Here is a 7,179-nt window from a genome sequence, read left to right on the forward strand (position 1 = left end):
CACCATTGCTGGCGGGACCAAAGAAACATCCCCGTAGGCCCAGTAGCCACCAACGGAGCAGTATGTCTCCCCATTCCGGCCCAACTGCGTTCCTCCACACCCTCGGTAGAGGACATGGTAGTGACCAGTTATAGGAGGACAAATGGGAGCCACTGCAGCTGAAAAGAAAATCAGAACTGATCAGTCACTTCTGCTGTGCAAAGTCTCCTGCCAGAATTTCCCTCTCTCATATCTCTCCCAGTTTCTGGCTGAAGAACTTTAATCTACTTGACATGCAAAACACAGCCTTGGCCCATCACCTCTATGAGTCCCTAGAGGAGGGACACTGTCAGCAAAAGCAGTCCCTAGAGCGTAAGGCTGCAGCAGATGAGGAAGTGTCTTCACAGTTTCCAGGGAAAACAGGAGAACCCAAAAGTAATTGCATTCATGATCCTCTCCATCTCTCCCTTCCACAACAGAGAAAACATTTCTGGCAGTCTGTCACTTCTGATGCTTTAATGGAAATGTCTTTCAAGTTTTGGAAAAAAATAATCTAATATAAATTGGTAAAGAACCGCGCCCACCTTGGCACCCACTCTAGGGCCCCACTTATACTGCCTGTTGCAACCACACTGAACTCTAGCCCACAGATACATTTATGTAGATTACAACAGGGGTAAATACAGAGGCAGAGTGATCAGGAGACACAGAACCGGGCTCTGGGTACCAAGTCTAGGCTCACATCAACCCAGCCTCCTGGGACACCATCTCCTCAGCCCTCCAGTCTCATTAGCACTTCATCACTCCCCCTCCATTCTTCCCGTCTTTCCATCAACATGGCACCACCCTCTCCCCTAGTACTCAGCAACTCAGTACGGGATGTGTCTGAAGGGACCGATATAGACGTCTACATAACAACACACAGGTGCCTGGGTTTGCAGGAGCGGTCCAAGAGTGGCCCTCTACCTCAAACTGCTCCATTTACCATTTGCCAATAAAAATGTACTCGTCTTTAGCTAAGAGGCCAATCACGAAAGGGTCTGAATGGAAGCATCCTGTAGCCCAAAGGGGAAGGCTACATTTATAAAGCTCAGAACTCTCCTGCACATTTGTCCAGGGATGACCTTTGACTTGTCCTCAGCAGTGAGCACTGGGGGTCACTGAAGGTGTCCCAGGTCACTGGCATTACTTAGAGCTGGGAAAGTGCTCAGGTGTAGGTGGTGGGCAAGCCCCACAGGAACATGTGCCAGCCAGCTGAGGTTGTGTGTACACCATACCTCCTGTAGAGATGCCCGGTCTGGGTGCACGTGCTGCACTGTCCACCCAGGGAACAGAGCACAGATTAGAGTACATATCCACTATCCGCTGAGAAATTCTCTCTCAGAAAACCAAACAGATTGGTATCTGGTGGAGAACTGGTAGGGAAGTTTCTCTGAGAGCAGCGCATTTCAATAGTCACCCTGCCATGGAACTGTGAGAAGGCCTGTAAGGGCATCACTACACAGTGAGGTCATGTAAAGAACCTGGGACTTGAGGGGCAGGCTTCAGGAGGAGGGGCAGTTTTGTGGAGGAGTACAGTGTAGGGGCGGAGGTACTCTGCACGGCCCCTCACACATGGGCCTTCCAGCCCATGCCCTAGTCTAATAGACACCGCACGTGTGGCGGGCCGGTGTGCTGGCCCAGCCCCAGGGGCACCAGGTGGGCAAGAGAGACCCACATTCTGAGATTTTCTTGACAGGCAAGATTAACAGAAGAGACAGCTAGGTTGTAGGGCACTGATCCTAAGAGGCAGAGATTTGTGTGGACGGGGGAATCAGGGAAGGCTTCTTGGCGGTGGGCCTGAAGGACAAGTGAGATTTGGACCCACGGGGAAGACAGGGAAGACATTCCAGTTTGGACGAATAAGAGAAAAGACACCATCGTCTCGACCTTGCCCTGTCCCAAATATAAATTCATAACCCCCTCACACTTTTACAATTGAGGACTTAAAAAAACAAGACGTTAGGGGGCCTACCCAGTGTTACACAGGTGGTGGAGAGGTGTTCTGCTCAATGGTTACGTTCATGTCGGGGCTCCGGATTTACAGCTGATAGGAATGTGAGGACAAGCTCACGCCATTTCAAACATTTCCAAGTGATACTGAGAGAGAAGTTAAAGGTGCAAAACGAGGGTGCTGACTGACCTCACCAAGTGGGAATGGTGGGCCCATCTGAACATGAAATTGAAAACAAATTCATGACAAAAGGACATAATACAAAAGGACAACCTAATCACTACACTCCCCTCTCCCCGAGACGTAAAAATCATTAGAATGCTCTCGCTCTCCACCATGAAAGGATGAGATAAAGGCTCAGCAGCAGCCCCCGTGAGAAACATGGTCAACAGGGTGAAGAGGTGTTCCGAAGACGAGTTGGTCCGACTCAGAGAAGGAAAGAGACAACTCTGCCCTTAGCCTGATCAGGCCCACAGGAAGGAACCACACCTGGGGCAGCCTTTGATACTGTGCCAATGAGAGAGAACCTTCTTTAGGAGGGGACTCCCTGTTGCCGACCTTGAAACACCAAAGATGGGACATTCGTTTACTGGGGCTGCTGCAGAGGGGATGTGCCCAGAGGTTGGGCCACCCTGCTTGGGAATCAAAGCACCTTGTATTCCTGAGCTGCTTGAATGCTGCAATCGCCGGATTTGGAGTCTGGAGCAACCCAGGTCTTTCTCCGCCCATTCCGGAGTCCGCTTTGTCTTGGGAGCACGTCTGCGGACTGGCTTCTCTGCTTCCACCTTTGCTGGCGTGGCCAAAGGAACAGCCCCGTAGGCCCAGTAGCCACCAACGGAGCAGTATGTCTCCCCATGCCGGCCCAACTGCGTTTCTCCACACACTCGGTAGAGGACATGGTAGTGACCAGGTATAGGAGGCGAAACGGTAGCCACTGCTGCTGCAAAGAAAATCAGAAATGGTCCGTCACTTCTGCTGTGCACACTCTCCTGCCAGAATTTCCCTCTCTCATGTCTCTCCCAGTTTCTGCCTGAAGAAAACCTTTAATCTACCTGACATGCAGAACACAGCCTTGGCCCATCACCTCTATGAGTCCCTAGAGAAGGGACACTGGCTGCAAAAGCAATCCCTAGAGCCTATGGCTGCAGCAGAGGAGGAAGTCTCTTCACCGTTTCCAGGGAAAACAGTAGAACCCGAACGTAATTGCATTCATCATCCTCTCCATCTCTCCCTTCCACAACAGACAAAACATTTCTTGCAGTCTGTCACTTCTGACCCTTTAATAGAAATGTCTTTCAAGTTTTGGAAAAACATAATCCAATATAAATTGGATAAGAACCCTGCCCACCTTGGCATCCCCTCTTTGGCCCCATTTATACGGCCTGACGCTACCACAACGAACTCTAGCCTTCTGATACTTTTATGTAGATTAGAACAAGGCCACAAACGGAGGCAGAGTGATCAGGAGACTCAGAACCGGGTTCTGGGTACCAAGTCTAGGCTCACATCAACCCAGCCTCCTGGGACACCATCTCCTCAGCCCTCCAGTCTCATTAGCACTTCATCACTCCCCCTCCGTTCTTCCCGTCTTTCCATCAACATGGCACCACCCTCTCCCCTAGTACTCAGCAACTCAGTACGGGATGTGTCTGAAGGGACCGATATAGACGTCTACGTAACAACACACAGGTGCCTGGGTTTGCAGGAGCGGTTCAAGAGTGGCCCTCTACCTCAAACTGCTCCGTTTACCATTTGCCAATAAAAATGTACTCGTCTTTAGCTAAGAGGCCAATCACGAAAGGGTCTGAATGGAAGCATCCTGTAGCCCAAAGGGGAAGGCTACATTTATAAAGCTCAGAACTCTCCTGCACATTTGTCCAGGGATGACCTTTGACTTGTCCTCAGCAGTGAGCACTGGGGGTCACTGAAGGTGTCCCAGGTCACTGGCATTACTTAGAGCTGGGAAAGTGCTCAGGTGTAGGTGGTGGGCAAGCCCCACAGGAACATGTGCCAGCCAGCTGAGGTTGTGTGTACACCATACCTCCTGTAGAGATGCCCGGTCTGGGTGCACGTGCTGCACTGTCCACCCAGGGAACAGAGCACAGATTAGAGTACATATCCACTATCCGCTGAGAAATTCTCTCTCAGAAAACCAAACAGATTGGTATCTGGTGGAGAACTGGTAGGGAAGTTTCTCTGAGAGCAGCGCATTTCAATAGTCACCCTGCCATGGAACTGTGAGAAGGCCTGTAAGGGCATCACTACACAGTGAGGTCATGTAAAGAACCTGGGACTTGAGGGGCAGGCTTCAGGAGGAGGGGCAGTTTTGTGGAGGAGTACAGTGTAGGGGCGGAGGTACTCTGCACGGCCCCTCACACATGGGCCTTCCAGCCCATGCCCTAGTCTAACAGACACCGCACGTGTGGCGGGCCGGTGTGCTGGCCCAGCCCCAGGGGCACCAGGTGGGCAAGAGAGACCCACATTCTGAGATTTTCTTGACAGGCAAGATTAACAGAAGAGACAGCTAGGTTGTAGGGCACTGATCCTAAGAGGCAGAGATTTGTGTGGACGGGGGAATCAGGGAAGGCTTCTTGGCGGTGGGCCTGAAGGACAAGTGAGATTTGGACCCACGGGGAAGACAGGGAAGACATTCCAGTTTGGACGAATAAGAGAAAAGACACCATCGTCTCGACCTTGCCCTGTCCCAAATATAAATTCATAACCCCCTCACACTTTTACAATTGAGGACTTAAAAAAACAAGACGTTAGGGGGCCTACCCAGTGTTACACAGGTGGTGGAGAGGTGTTCTGCTCAATGGTTACGTTCATGTCGGGGCTCCGGATTTACAGCTGATAGGAATGTGAGGACAAGCTCACGCCATTTCAAACATTTCCAAGTGATACTGAGAGAGAAGTTAAAGGTGCAAAACGAGGGTGCTGACTGACCTCACCAAGTGGGAATGGTGGGCCCATCTGAACATGAAATTGAAAACAAATTCATGACAAAAGGACATAATACAAAAGGACAACCTAATCACTACACTCCCCTCTCCCCGAGACGTAAAAATCATTAGAATGCTCTCGCTCTCCACCATGAAAGGATGAGATAAAGGCTCAGCAGCAGCCCCCGTGAGAAACGTGGTCAACAGGGTGAAGAGGTGTTCCGAAGACGAGTTGGTCCGACTCAGAGAAGGAAAGAGACAACTCTGCCCTTAGCCTGATCAGGCCCACAGGAAGGAACCACACCTGGGGCAGCCTTTGATACTGTGCCAATGAGAGAGAACCTTCTTTAGGAGGGGACTCCCTGTTGCCGACCTTGAAACACCAAAGATGGGACATTCGTTTACTGGGGCTGCTGCAGAGGGGATGTGCCCAGAGGTTGGGCCACCCTGCTTGGGAATCAAAGCACCTTGTATTCCTGAGCTGCTTGAATGCTGCAATCGCCGGATTTGGAGTCTGGAGCAACCCAGGTCTTTCTCCGCCCATTCCGGAGTCCGCTTTGTCTTGGGAGCACGTCTGCGGACTGGCTTCTCTGCTTCCACCTTTGCTGGCGTGGCCAAAGGAACAGCCCCGTAGGCCCAGTAGCCACCAACGGAGCAGTATGTCTCCCCATGCCGGCCCAACTGCGTTTCTCCACACACTCGGTAGAGGACATGGTAGTGACCAGGTATAGGAGGCGAAACGGTAGCCACTGCTGCTGCAAAGAAAATCAGAAATGGTCCGTCACTTCTGCTGTGCACACTCTCCTGCCAGAATTTCCCTCTCTCATGTCTCTCCCAGTTTCTGCCTGAAGAAAACCTTTAATCTACCTGACATGCAGAACACAGCCTTGGCCCATCACCTCTATGAGTCCCTAGAGAAGGGACACTGGCTGCAAAAGCAATCCCTAGAGCCTATGGCTGCAGCAGAGGAGGAAGTCTCTTCACCGTTTCCAGGGAAAACAGTAGAACCCGAACGTAATTGCATTCATCATCCTCTCCATCTCTCCCTTCCACAACAGACAAAACATTTCTTGCAGTCTGTCACTTCTGACCCTTTAATAGAAATGTCTTTCAAGTTTTGGAAAAACATAATCCAATATAAATTGGATAAGAACCCTGCCCACCTTGGCATCCCCTCTTTGGCCCCATTTATACGGCCTGACGCTACCACAACGAACTCTAGCCTTCTGATACTTTTATGTAGATTAGAACAAGGCCACAAACGGAGGCAGAGTGATCAGGAGACTCAGAACCGGGTTCTGGGTACCAAGTCTAGGCTCACATCAACCCAGCCTCCTGGGACACCATCTCCTCAGCCCTCCAGTCTCATTAGCACTTCATCACTCCCCCTCCGTTCTTCCCGTCTTTCCATCAACATGGCACCACCCTCTCCCCTAGTACTCAGCAACTCAGTACGGGATGTGTCTGAAGGGACCGATATAGACGTCTACGTAACAACACACAGGTGCCTGGGTTTGCAGGAGCGGTTCAAGAGTGGCCCTCTACCTCAAACTGCTCCGTTTACCATTTGCCAATAAAAATGTACTCGTCTTTAGCTAAGAGGCCAATCACGAAAGGGTCTGAATGGAAGCATCCTGTAGCCCAAAGGGGAAGGCTACATTTATAAAGCTCAGAACTCTCCTGCACATTTGTCCAGGGATGACCTTTGACTTGTCCTCAGCAGTGAGCACTGGGGGTCACTGAAGGTGTCCCAGGTCACTGGCATTACTTAGAGCTGGGAAAGTGCTCAGGTGTAGGTGGTGGGCAAGCCCCACAGGAACATGTGCCAGCCAGCTGAGGTTGTGTGTACACCATACCTCCTGTAGAGATGCCCGGTCTGGGTGCACGTGCTGCACTGTCCACCCAGGGAACAGAGCACAGATTAGAGTACATATCCACTATCCGCTGAGAAATTCTCTCTCAGAAAACCAAACAGATTGGTATCTGGTGGAGAACTGGTAGGGAAGTTTCTCTGAGAGCAGCGCATTTCAATAGTCACCCTGCCATGGAACTGTGAGAAGGCCTGTAAGGGCATCACTACACAGTGAGGTCATGTAAAGAACCTGGGACTTGAGGGGCAGGCTTCAGGAGGAGGGGCAGTTTTGTGGAGGAGTACAGTGTAGGGGCGGAGGTACTCTGCACGGCCCCTCACACATGGGCCTTCCAGCCCATGCCCTAGTCTAACAGACACCGCACGTGTGGCGGGCCGGTGTGCTGGCCCAGCCC

The sequence above is a fragment of the Mesoplodon densirostris genome, chromosome 13 (assembly GCF_025265405.1).
Source record: "Mesoplodon densirostris isolate mMesDen1 chromosome 13, mMesDen1 primary haplotype, whole genome shotgun sequence".
Lineage (NCBI taxonomy): Eukaryota > Metazoa > Chordata > Mammalia > Artiodactyla > Ziphiidae > Mesoplodon > Mesoplodon densirostris.